We start from the raw sequence: 14,122 nt of genomic DNA, 5'->3' as shown, positions 1-14,122 counted from the left end.
AAAACCTAGAAACTGAAAAGAAGTGTGTCAAGTTTGTTTTCGGACACCGCACACACTGTGTACAACACTTAGGCCTAACCCTTGTGTTCACCGAAGGACAAGGGTTAATACAGCACCTCAGTGCTTTTTTGTACAGCATTTTGGTCAGCTTAATCTGTGTTTAAATGTGCTCTAGAAATAAACTTTACTTACTTACTTTACAAGAGACAGGGTTTAGAGAGCAATTCTCAACAAAGTAAAGAGATGTACATAACCCTTGTGTTGTCCTTCTGGTCACTGGGACCCAAAGGACAACACAACTTATTCCACCAACTCTGCTCCGGTCGCACCTACACGTCTAGCAGCTGCTTCCTCTCTGTAGTTCTCCTCTGCCCCCTTCCCACACACACACACACACACACACACACACACACACACACACACACACACACACACACACACACACACACGACTTGTTTAAATACATACATTTATGTTGTTAATGAATAACAATAAATTGTTGTTGTACCAGCAATATCTCCCAAGTTTTGTTTTTCAGTGTAGAAATCTCAAATGTCATAATGATTTGTCAATGCAAGAGAGTAGTGGCATCTTTTTTTTGTCCCACTTCAAGCACTGGTGTAGCCTGTATGTGGACTTTTTGTTTATGTTTATGTTATACCTGTTGCAGGATGCCCCGCTACAGTTTATTTCTAGGGCTAGGACAACGAATAGGGGAGTGCCAGGATATCTATTAGAGAGGGCCTCAAAAGTGAGAGGAGGGCAGTTCAATTAGGAAGGTAGCTGAGAAGTTCAGGATTCCTGTTCTTTCACTGACCCGATATGTGAAAAAAAGGCTTGCTGATGAGGGCACAGGCCTGGTGCCCTCAGTAGGTACAAGGGCTGCCATGCAGTTCTTACTAATGACCAGGAGCTCAGCCACAGCGTGGCAGCCTTGTATTATGGGCTACCCCCCCCCCCCAAAGAGGTAGGAATGCACTACAAACCAATGGGGAGAGACCAGGTTAGGCACATGACAAATAAGACAGTATTACAAATCATAACAGATTTTTGCTGCACATACATTTTCTGTAGGCTGAATGTATTTTTCAACAGCCTTTAACTTCAAATCATGAAACAATTAAATTATACATGAGATATCTTATAAAAGTACAACTGCATTATCAACTAATTTAGTTTTTCTTTATCGTTGTAGATTCGCAAATTGGCTTTTGAATTGGCCGATTTTTACAGATTGCCTTTTTCACAGCAGTGGACGAAAAATGGCAAGCAACGGCCAACTAATCAGGCCTCATCCAAAAGCTGGCCCCAGAAAGGCCAATGGTCAACATTGGAGGAAAAGAACCACTGAAATTCTCACTGATACCCCTGTAAAGGAGACCCTTGGAGAGGAGAAAAGAAGATCCTCCATGAAGGTGAAGAGGAAGATCATGACAGAGAGAAAGGAAGTAGGAAAAACTAAAAAGAAAAGCACAGAAAACACCCAATGCCTGGTGTGTGACCAATGGTTCCAATGGCTCCATGGGTAGCATGTGGTCACACTTACAGTGTACCCTTGGCGGAGACAGCTATGCCATCATTGTGAAAGTGACACCTGAATCAGTTTTTCCCTTTGTTGTTTGTTACTTTTGACATTGTTATCGTTAGTGTTGTTATTGGAATGTTTCCATTTGTACTGTTGCAATATCTGTTCGTTAAATATCTTGTTCCTGTTTTATACATTTTAAATCAGTGCTAATTTAAATGAAATGAATGAATTTAAATGTATGAATGAACAAACATGTTGCCCAATTGTTATTTTCTTTATTTGTCTTTATTTATTATATTTGCAATGAACGGTTAGTTACCTTTACATCATTACAAATGGGTGTCTCAACTGTACCACATATGGGTACAGTTGAGACAAAAAGCACCTTATTTTTATTAGCTAATTGTGGAAAATATAAACTACTTAAGGGTATTATTGATTAGTGTACAAGCTAATGAAATGTCATGTGGCATGTCATGTGGAAATTCACTTCTTTTCAGTATCAGTATTAATGTATTTTGTGTGAAAAGTCTAAACGCAAAAAGTGTCTCAACTGTACTCAGTCTACCCTACTAATGAAGCTCAGCGCAAATTCTTTCAGGAAGACGTCATTAACCCAAATCGCTACTCTTTCTTCTTAAATCGGCTGTTTAGAAGCGATGCTTTCAGTTGAACCAATCAGACTTGGCCACGAAATTAGAGGGGCCAATCACAGCATTACAACTCTGCTTTAAATCTGTTCTCTCTCCATGCTGTCAGCTGTCGTTTCAGGCAAAGCGCTCAACCCTCCACCCCCCCTGCCACCTCCGGTCATCGTGTTTCTGTGTTCTCTACCCCTTTAAAAATATTATTAATTCGATGGAGTCTAATCTCCAAAAGACTTTGTACATTTTATTATACAGTTGTATAATAAATATTTTTGCATATCTGCAAACGAAGTCTCTCCTGATTGAAATACCTTTTAGTGTATAACAGGCTAGGAGTATTTCCTTTAACCTGTCACATAAGCTTATACCTACTTCCTGGCAATGCCTTTACGTCATTGTCTTTACATATATATGCTACTTTTTTAATGTTTTATGTATTTTGCTGTTTTGTGATGTATCATATTGTGTTGTATTGTGGTGCACTGCATTTATAACATTGCTGTGAATTTTCTTAGTCATCCACATCATAGTTATCCAGAGACCTGCCCAGGAATGACTAACTGACACATTCACATTTCAATTTTAATTACAGATATGTGCTCTGTCCCTCCCTGGGAAATAAATAGAAACATAAAATGCTACTGGGTTAAAGTTTCAGTGTAAAGTTTTTGCAGTGACCAGGGGTCTCATTTATAAACGTGGCGTACGCACAAAACGGGGATGAAAATGTGCGTACGCCACTTCCCGCGCAAAGGTTGTGATTTACAAAAAACAAACTTGACGGGAGAATGTGCGGTCCTCCACGCAAACTCTGACCAATGCGTACGCACATTCTGGAGACAATGGGAATTGGCGACCCAGATGGTGAGGTGGTGAACTGAAGTCAGACTGCAGAAAGTAAATGTGCAGACTGCTCTCACGGAATGGCGTATGTATGACTTGCCAAATCGTATGGCATTATTGGTGTGTTATTAAGACGCATACTCACTTTTTAGCGTGTTTTTCCACGCCGTTTGGCCTTCATTGACTTACATTAGGTTGCTATTGTGTGTGAATTGACGCCGTAGCGAGTAGTATGAATAACACGCCACGTAGCAAGTGGCGTGTATGTTTACATCTGCTGTATACAGCGTAGACAGGATCGCTCAAAATGCGTACAGATAACATGCAATCTGGCTTTAGGAAAGTGGCGTTTATGTTTAGGCAAAGTCATGATGTCACGTTGAAATGTGGGCCACTCCCTTTGTATAAAACAGTGGTTGGCGTATTTTCTAGACATAGTTATGCTTGAGCTCTCTACAGCAAGGATTAACAAAGCCAAATCATCAACTATAGACCTGTGGGAAAACACAGCAGCACAGGTATCAGTTCTGGTGACCTCGGCGTCACAAGAATTAGAGGAGAGGGACTAGGCAAGGTGTGATTTTTTAATTTTTTGTTTTGTTTTCCTCGAGGCTGTAGACGGTGTGGGGTGGGAGAGGGTTTTGGTTTTTGTTGTTGTTCAATTGTATTTTCTTGTTCTGTAAGTTGGACATTTTAAAACAATAAAAAATTGATGCAAAAAAGAAGGTAAATGTGGGAATAAGGATTACTCGTAATATGTTCCAGTATTGATGCCTCACGCACATTTCTTGACTGCATATCATCCATGTTATCATGCAGATTAAATCCAGCAGTGTTATTTGTGCTTTTTCTGAGTGATACTTCTTCCATAAACACCTTGTAAAATCCTACTGAAATCTTTAATAAAAATGTGTTATTAATGTTCAGTCGGTCCTGTCTCACCGTCACATTGTCCGCTACGGAGCGCAGGAGGAGGAGATGGCCCAACTGCATGGAATACAGGATAGCATCAAATACCAGTGTAAATAACTAAATATCTGCCTTTAATACTGTGCATATATCATCAAATGTCAAAGTCTGAAAATACAGCCGTTAAGCTCTCGCGCAATTGTTACACTTAATGTCCTCGTTATCAGTCCGAACTTTAATACTGTTCGTGACTAAACCTGCATGAAGAAAAGTGACTTTCGTCTTCAAATTGTATCTCGGGGTTGGGGGATACCACTAGTTGATGCTGTGATTTTGGCAAGGTGTCTGTCATATATCACAATATGTTGTAAACATATAAATACTGCGGTGAACCCGTGCTTAATGCTGCCTGATGGCACTGCTGGTCCTGCAGGAGGACAATGGAAGAATCAGGAGATAAAGAGGCTTCAGGGACCATGACGGTGACTGGCTAATATGCCGATTTAAATTCCCTAAAGCTGTGCTCTTGGATCTCTGTACTGAATTGGGTCCAGTAGAGAGGGCAACGCGCCAGAACCGTGAAATCCCGGTCCATCCCGGTCCAGATGCGCAAGTCTTTATCTTGTTTGAGGTAAAAAACAATATATTTGCACATGTTAAACAAATTATGATAATACACTAGAATATATAATGTATACAAAAGTCTGTATGAAAACTATATATTTTGTTGTATGCTCGTTTTTCCTGCCGCCATGGCATCACTAGTTTATGAATGAAACATGGCGGAGAAATGTAACAGTGCTGATAACTCCTCTGTATCAGAAAAGAAAGTAAGGCTCTATCTCCAGAGTTACCTCAACTTCAGTTTCGGGGGGGGGTCTCAGCGTTCCCATATTGAGAGGAGAGCATCTTGCAGTTGATTTGAGATTTGTGGGATGTACATCCAGGGTACGAAGCTCCCGTTCCACCACATCCCAAAGATGTTCTATTGGGTTGAGATCTGGTGACTGTGGGGGCCATTTTAGTACAGTGAACTCATTGTCATGTTCAAGAAACCAATTTGAAATGATTCGAGCTTTGTGACATGGTGCATTATCCTGCTGGAAGTAGCCATCAGAGGATGGGTACATGGTGGTCAAAAAGGATGGACATGGTCAGAAACAATGCTCAGGTAGGCTGTGGCATTTAAACGATGCCCAATTGATACTAAGGGGCCTAAAGTGTGCCAAGTAAACATCCCCCACACCATTACACCCCCACCACCAGCCTGCCCAGTGGTACCAAGGCATGACGGATCCATGTTCTCATTCTGTTTACGCTAAATTCTGACTCTACCATCTGAATGTCTCAACAGAAATCTTCAACTGTCCAATTTTGGTGAGCTCGTGCAAATTGTAGCCTCATTTTCCTATTTTTAGTGGAGATGAGTGGTACCCGGTGGGGTCTTCTGCTGGTGCAGCCCATCCACCTCAAGGTTGTGCATGTTGTGGCTTCACAAATGCTTTGCTGCATACCTCAGTTGCAGAGGTGGAAAAAGTACTAAAATATTGTACTCAAGTAAAAGTACCAATACTTTGATGAAATATTACTCAAGTATAAGTAAAAATACCTATCTGAAAAATTACTCAAGTAAAAGTAATAAGTAGTTCATTTAAAATTTACTTTAAGTAAAAGTTACTTAGTTACATAAAAAAAAAACTGTAAACGGGGCGGGGGGATCTCTCCCATGTAATGAAAATAGGACAAGGGGTCAAAAAGCCAAAACTATTTTGTTTTTTATTAAAGAAAAATCTATACAAATGTGTAAACATCTATACACATGTATACACATGTAATAACAACATAACACATGTCATACATGACATGTAAGACCCTTAGAAAGGTATAATGTGCAATTTTAGTTCAGAGCATCCGATAAAATGTTTTCAAACAACTGAAAGTGAAAGTACCATACATTGTTAGTTCTGAGGGCCATCCTTCTTTTCTTTACAAACATAAACAACAGTTATAATGCAAATCAAGGCCAAATTACGTGTTTTGACTCCATAAATGGGTTAGACCCATAGACTGTTAATTATAATTATTAATATTAACAGTCTATGGTTAGACCCTAATGTTCACAGCCCAGACTATAGCAGCTAGCTTCTACACCCCTAAGTAGTCCGTATGAGCTAATTAGATGTAGTATGTGTTCTACATACGTTGTCCTCCTTAAGCTTCAGATGTCAGTACCCACTCATTTTTGAGGGATAACAGCTGATTTACGCCCATGTCTACCGCTCAGTTCGCCAATCGCCAACACATCCATGGGTCCGACACATGCAGTTCTTCTTCTACTTCTTTTTAGTTGTGACTTGCAACCAGAGAAGAAGAAGCTGCACACGTTTGCACAAAAAAAAGAATGCTTATGCATTACAGTCTATGGTCTGGTGCGGAGTGATAGAGCTCTGGTCTGGTGTAGTCATTCCGGGCAGCGAAATTACGCCCTTTAATATAATCACTACTATTGGCCAGGCGTCCATGCAAGGTAACGTAACCCCATTTGTTCAGGTCCTATCCCCTGACCAATCCGATATCCTAACCTTGACCACTCGAGGGGAAATGCCTAACCCCAACCAATCAAGCTGCTTCGTAGCAGTTCGTGGTCTTGGCGTGGCCATAGTGGGATTCGTAATTTTGCATCCGGGCGCGATTTTTTAATCTTCCTTTCTTTTTTTATTCTGTAAAGGATGGGATTCATAATGTAGCGAAATACAATACGTCACTCAAAATGTAATCAAGTACATTTTTAAATAGCGATTTTAAAAACTACTTGAAAAATACAAAATACACAACAAAAATACTCAATACAGTAACATCAGTAAATTATTTTGTTACTTTCTACCTCTGTTCGGTTTAACGAGTGGTTATTTGAGTCACATTTTATCTTCTATCAGCTTGAATCACTTGGCCCATTCTCCTCTGACCTCTAGCATCAACACGGCATTTTGGCCCCCCAGGACTGCTGCATACTGGATGTTTTTCCTTTTTCAGACCATTCTTTGTAAACCCTAGAAATGGTTGTGCGTGAAAAAATCAGAGTAACTGAGCAAATTGTGAAATACTCAAACCAGCCCATCTGGCACCAACAACCATGCCACGCTCAAAGTAGCTTTGATCACCTTTCTTTCCCATTCTGACATTCAGTTTGGAGTTCAGGAGATTGTCTAGACCTGGGGCCTGTTGCACAAAAGTAGAATAAAGAAATCCAGGATAATTGAAAAAGCGCAGCTTGACTTAGTGTGATCCACTCATCACGTTTGCCGAGCCAGGATAAGTAGGTGAAGCTATGTCAAGCCAGGTGTACATAGCTGGGATAAGTGCACGTTCACGGCTTTCTTAAATAGACCACGGTATCAATCACAGATTTACTGATGCAGAAATGGAAAAGACGCGTGCAGCATATGTTTCACCCGCTGAGCAGCAGCTTCTAATGGAAATTTACGAGGAGGTGAAACATATAATATGCAAAAAGGGAAATACGGCTGTTATCAAACGGAAAAAAAGCCTGACAGACAATAGCGGACCGACTGAATACGTATGGATTAAAAAAAATCTACTTAGGCCTAGTCACTCCTAGGGGTGGGAGATATTGACAAAAATGAATATCTCGATATTTTTTTTCAATATCTCGATATCGATATTCAGAAAATTGGATTTTGAAATCCTTCTAGAAGTTAAAAGAAGCCCTGTTCGGACGCTATTTCAGTGGTTCTCTTGGGAAAATGTACAAGCAAGATGAAATCATAACAATAAACAAAGGGCTCTGTTCTGTAACATATTGCACACACCATGTCCTTATTGGAAGCAGTCCTGGAGCTGGGACAGGGCCGGGTCAGACTAGGTTCTGATGGCTGATTGGCTGTATAGTCCTTCTGACCGGGATTTATGCTGGGATCAGGGGTAGTTGGATGTGATCTGACTGGCCCAGGTGAGGGAGAGGTGCAGTTCTGTGTGCTTTTTTGATGTTAGAGTAACATGGTCTAGTGTGTTCTTCCCTCTAGTAACACAATCTACATGTTGGGAGAAAGCTGGAGGGGAACAGACTTTAAGGACGCCTTGTAAAAGTCCCCTGTATCCCGTATCCAGGTGATCGCGCTGCAGTTTGTTCACTATGGTTAGCAGCAGGGGCGGATCTAGAAAAATATTTATGGGGTGGCGAGAGGGGGGCAGGAATTTTTGAGGGGTGGCAACATATGTCAGATGTATATTTAATGAATTGAATCAGTTATCACAGTTTGATGAGAAATAGTATGTACACACTACAAAAGGGCACAGGCTGCCATTTACAAACTCATACAGACACACTTCATCTCATGCAATCAGTGTCCTGCATTTCATTTGAAACAGTTCATATTAGGAATAAGTGACCGTACAGTGTGATCTCACTTAATAGGAGATATAGAAGTATGATAGAAGTATATTAGGAATAAGTGACCATACAATGGGATCTCACTTAATAGGAGATATAGAAGTATGATAGAAGTAAGGGGCTTTATCACAGGACAGGCATTAAGGTAAGACACAGGTGATGAGTGGCAGATGTGTGAGAGGGGAAGCAAACTTAGGAACTGTCATTGGTTAGTTATAACCATCAGACTGTGTTAACACACACTAACATTTTAGCCTGGGAGAGTATTTTTAGGTTCACTTGTTTATTTTTTGTTTTATTTATATATATTTTTATAATTTAATCTGAGCAATAGATCTAAAATACATTTTACACAAAATACAAAAACTCATCTCCCCATCTCATCACACTTTCACACTGAAAACTTTACCTAATTATTCATATTTAAGCTTTGTCAGTTGTTGTTCTTATTCATATCTTAGTATACTATGCATCAACAGTTTCCATACCGTGTGGACCAGCTGACTGGAGATCGTTGCTGATGGCCCAGGCACTCTGCTTTCCCTTTCACTGTCTGAGCCCTGCACCTTCTCTTGTCTCTGGCTTTCTCCCTCCTCATCTTGGTGATGCTCTCCCTCCATATCTTCACCGCTGTGGTCTTCTCTCACCTCCTCCTGTCCCTGGTCGCCTTGGCCTTGTATTCTGTCTCTGTCACGTTTCTGTGGCCCTTTTCTCTCTCCTTCCACCTCTTTTCTCTCTCCTTCCACCTCTTCTCTCTCTCCTACCACCACTTTTCTCTCTCCTTCCACCTCATCTTCTCCGTCTACCTTGCTCACTTGTTCATTTTCTATTTCTCCCGCCTTTCTCTTTGGAGACAAAAACTGAATATGCTACCTTTCCTCTTCATTTCTGTAAGATTCAAAGTAACAATGTTTTCCTTGACAGACGTTGAATCAATAGTAGCTTTTGTAGCCTACTTTACACAGAACAAACGTCAGACCCTTAGTAACATTGTATAGTTGGCGAAATAACGTTCTTCAACCTGATTTTTATCATCTCAAAATCAGCATCGCAACTATGCTAGCACTGTGCTTTCGTCATAATTTCATTTCTTGATAGATAGTTAATCCGTTTTGACCTCTTTCCTCCTGTGTCTCCATTCATCGCGACTCCTGGCTCCCTCGCTTCGCGCCACTCAGTTTTCCAAACAAAACAGGCTCTCTCCGCTCTGGCGTCATCTTATGCTGCATTCACTGCAGTCGGACATTGGAGACGCACGCTCGTAAATTGTCACATTGGCCATAACTTTTACCGTAATTCGTTGCTGCCAACTGGAGTGGCAGCAGGGGTGGCAAGGCGTTCTTTTAGGGTGGCAGTTGCCACCCTATGCCACCCCGGTAGACCCGCCCCTGGTTAGCAGTGAACCAAACTTTTGCTAACGTTAGCATCGGGGGCTATGTAGACGGAAGTGTGCTGTTTTCGTAGTAAATAAAATGGTCAGTATATTACCGACAGGGCTCCATGTCAGGTGAGCCGTGCTGGGCAACGATCCTGCAGTTGGTACTCCATTCGTGTGCACAAAAATGCAGTCCTCCTCCTCTGGTCGTACCGGAGTTATGTTCTCATTCTGCCGGTAGATAGCTAGCTCGGCGTGCTAGCGCCGACAACAACCTGGAGGGCTCCGTCAGGCTATTTCCTCCGGGATGTTATGAGCCGCCTGGAAGGCTCTCGTAACGGCTGTGTTGTATCGTGGTCCTGTATCGATTAGTTCAGTGTGGCTGTACGTACTTGTATAAATATACTAGGGCTGCAACAACGAATCGATAAAATCGATAAAATTCGATTACTAAAAAAGTTGGCAACGAATTTAATTATCGATTCGTTGTGTCGCGCAACTATTAGGCCACCTAGTCGCGGAGATAAAAAAAAAAATTTAGTTGAGCGGAGCGAAAGAAAAGAAAAAAAGAGCAGAGCGGGGGTAGAGGAAATACGGAGAGAGACCGGAGAGACACCAGAGAGACCCGTAACGTTGTTCTGAAACACTCGGCGGAGGCAGAGAAATCAGTACGACCTAAGTCATCCAAGGTGTGGGAGCATTTCACACTAGATATATCAAAACGTGTTAATTACAAGATAAGCAAAAGCGACACGGCATGGCACGGGCGCACCACGGTGATGAGTCAGCACCTAAAACGTAAACATGTTGGAGTCCTTGATGAGGAGGAAGGGAGTTCAACAGCAGGGTAAAGTCACTACACAATCCTACTTCTGTTCGTTCTGAAGTGAGCATTCACGAGGTGCTTTGCATTGACTATTTATGATTGAAAATGGGCGTGTACAGGGCGGGATAAGAGGCTGATCCACATATGCACACTTGTAGGTAATCTCTGATTTATTGAGGGTGAGGATTTGTCTAGTGGAGGAACCCAGAAGCAGACCAGGACAAGGTAAGTAGGAGTACAAGGTGAGTATTTATTTGGAATGGAATGTGGAAATGGTTTGGTCCAGTTGGTTGGAAGGGAATGAGGCTGGAAGGTGGCAGGGTTTAGTGCTGATCCAAATGTACTGCAGTGAAGTCGACAGTAGTGATGGCTGACGCGAAACTGACGTTCCGAAGCTTTGTCGAGATCCCGAAGCGCAGAGTTTCGAAACACTGATCCGAAGCGTGATTCAAAACACCCATGTCACGTGACTACGGCTAAATGAAGCATGGGAGTTTTTCACAAGTGTTTCGACAGGTGGCATGGTCCGCCGAATCAGAGTTTGATTGACAGGGTCTGGAACAGACCACACAATCTCTTGGGGTTTTGTGAGAGGAGTTTGATTTTGAGATAGCGGATTTTTGGTGATATAGTGACATTTATAGTGCGATTTGTTTAGTTATATTTAGGCTTACATTTAAATTTACACATTGACTGATAGGCTAGAGACAGACAGAGTATACATACAGTGACACATTAATAGATAGATACATATATAGCTAGATAGATAGCTAGATAGATATATAGATAGATAAAAATGGAAGCTCCGTTTTCATTTTCATTCAGAGCCACAAATGTCAACATCAGGCCCATTATAATCAACATCAACACCAGTAGAAACACAAGACAGTTTATGCGTTTTGATGATCGTATCCGTGAAACCCAGATGATAGGCTACACAATGCTACAGCTGATGCCACAGTGGAAGTGAAAAAATACCTCCACTCTGTGTTTTTGCCCAGAACTCATGATCCCCTAACTTACTGGAAAGAGAGAGCAGTAATCTTTCCTCATTTGTATGTCCTTGCTAAAAAATATCTTTGCATGCCAGCAACAAGTGTCCCTTGTCTGTAAAAAAAGAAGTAGGCTAAGTCCTTCCGCAGCAGAGAAATTAATATTTTGGAATAAAAATCTATAAAAAAGTGAGACATTGTGGCTTGATTTCTTTTATTAATTCATTTTTCATGACCAAAATAACATTATGCACAGTGAGGAGCCTACAAGCTTCACATATTTATAACATCGTTGAGACGGGTGTCGGATTGTTTCGAAGCCTCGACACAATATGGCACATTTGCTTCAACTGTTTCATTGTTTCACGAAGCCTCGATCTGCACACCACTAGTCGACAGCCAGGCAGGTGTGAATGATAATCCAGGTGAAGAACTGTAGGCAGAAGACAGGCAGCAGATTAGCGATAGGCAAAAAAGAGCAAAAACGGCAAAAGACTTAGCAAAACTAGGAGCTTGATACGAGAGCAACAACATACTGTTTACCCCAACGATCCAGTAGGGAATGGTTGTCTGGCCACAGCTTATATGGTGCAGAGGATGGTAATCAGGACCAGGTGTGCAGACAGCAGCAGGTGTAATCAGTTGGTGAATCAATTCAATTCAATTCAATTTTATTTATAGTATCAAATCATAACATAAGTTATCTCGAGACACTTTACAGATAGAGTAGGTCTAGACCACGCTCTATAATTTACAAATCAGCCGGGATGTGTTCAGGAAAACTCAGAAAAACAAACTTCAGGTTAGAGCAAAGAAACAAAACATAGGCAAACCAGGCTCAGGATGCTGGATTCATGACAGAGGGAACATTGCTTACAGGTGTGCGTACAGTACACACGGTTTTATAAATCTGACTTTTTTTTGGCGTACGCCATTTTGGGCATTTGGGCGTGTGTACACTTTTAGTAAGGATCCTACGCACAATTTTATAAATGAGACCCCTCGTCTTTTTCTGCAAGTACATAATACACACAGAACATGACATGTAAAATAAAAGGTTCTCCAAAGTTAAAAAGAAAATCGGTTTATTTGTTACACAAATCAATGCAATATAATAATTGATCAAACAAACTACAGTAAGGAAGTTCAAGATTTTTAGTACTAAATATGATAACTTCACTTTTCACATGACTTAAAAGAATCATACAAATTGTCTTATACACCAAATTAATCATTTTATACATTTCAGACATTAAACACACAACCATGGGGTCAACCTACCCAACAGCACTAATACCTAACATAACAGCCATGGATTTACCTATAACTTCATTTTTCTCCACAAAAGGTTGCCTAATCTTATCCAAGGTTATAGTGTGTGTGTGTGTGTGTGTGTGTGTGTGTGTGTGTGTGTGTGTGTGTGTGTGTGTGTGTGTGTGTGTGTGTGATAGCAATATACCAAGAAAGACAATAGATCACAACATTTAAATCATAATCACTTCCAAGTGAATTGACTCAAACAATAGCAGGATCTTTCCTTTCATCTTGCTTTCTCATTACTGCCAATTGTAATGTCTCCTTCGTTCTCTCCTTGGTTCTCTCCTTTCCTCCTTGTTGTCACATGTGAGCCAGTATGTAAACAGCAGACCACCCAGAATTAGAATCCCAACAGTTACAGCTCCAATCGTAGCTGCTGTGGCAACCTGCAAAAGACAAATAAGTGGCAGTCTGAAGGTCAAGGATGTGTAAAACATTTAATAATTTTAATTGTGGTTATACTAGAATACAACTTAGTTTCAACTTGAAGTTGAAAAATAATTAATGTGAGTTTCTAGCCCACTCCCCTCTGATTCAAGCCATATTAAAAAGGTCTGTGTCAAACCAGAATGTAGCCAGAGTTGAAGCAATTATAGGACCATGTTGATAGTAGCACCACTACTGTAAGCTAGCTGTTTGGCTAGCAAAATTAACAGTTGTAGCCTAGCTAAAACAGTAGGGCCCCTTTTTTAGACTTGACAATGTGATCACCCCCTTAAAGAAAGTTAATTTAATTATGTTTTACGCGTAAGAAGAAGAAAGGCATTTTGTCCCAGCCTATAAACCCAAGGATATGGATAGTAAAAAATGTACATACTGTATAGTATAGCAGCATAACAAAACCTAATGTTTCCAATACTAAATCTAGCTGTAGTCAGTGTGGCTTTGAGATTTTCTGTAAAATTATGTATAGGTAGAACACAGTAAATGTGTGACAAATGCACTAAGTGGGTTGATTTAACAACCTTTTATTGAACCTTGCAAATTAACTTATTTAGTCATCCTCTGTGTTTTGAATTATTGGCAATCCACCACAGTTGCTTCTTATCAACTGAAATTGATTGGGCTAGATTTGTGTATTGTTACAGTTAATGAGAAAATCATAATAAATTACTCCAGTATCTAGGTACACACACACACACACACACACACACACACACACACACACTTGGTAAGCAGTCCTGCAAACAGAAGTATAAAAGCCACAGGATACCCACCTGTCGAGACTCTGGAATGCCGTATCGTAGGTCTGTGACAAAGTGCTCGCAGTTGTA

General features: G+C 40.8%; 1 long non-coding RNA gene across 1 annotated transcript; it reads right to left on the bottom strand.

The window, feature by feature from the left end:
- Window positions 1-11,824: 11,824 nt before the first annotated feature.
- On the bottom strand, window positions 11,825-14,122 carry LOC120549854. Its single transcript, XR_005637448.1, has 3 exons — window positions 14,066-14,122; window positions 12,068-13,234; window positions 11,825-11,964 (listed from the first exon to the last, which is right to left on the bottom strand). It is a non-coding gene; the product is annotated as an uncharacterized LOC120549854 (long non-coding RNA).

This window comes from Perca fluviatilis, chromosome 20, assembly GCF_010015445.1.
Source record: "Perca fluviatilis chromosome 20, GENO_Pfluv_1.0, whole genome shotgun sequence".
Taxonomy (NCBI): domain Eukaryota; kingdom Metazoa; phylum Chordata; class Actinopteri; order Perciformes; family Percidae; genus Perca; species Perca fluviatilis.
Note: the sequence above shows the minus strand (reverse complement) of the source record. Positions and strands in the feature narration are given on the sequence as shown.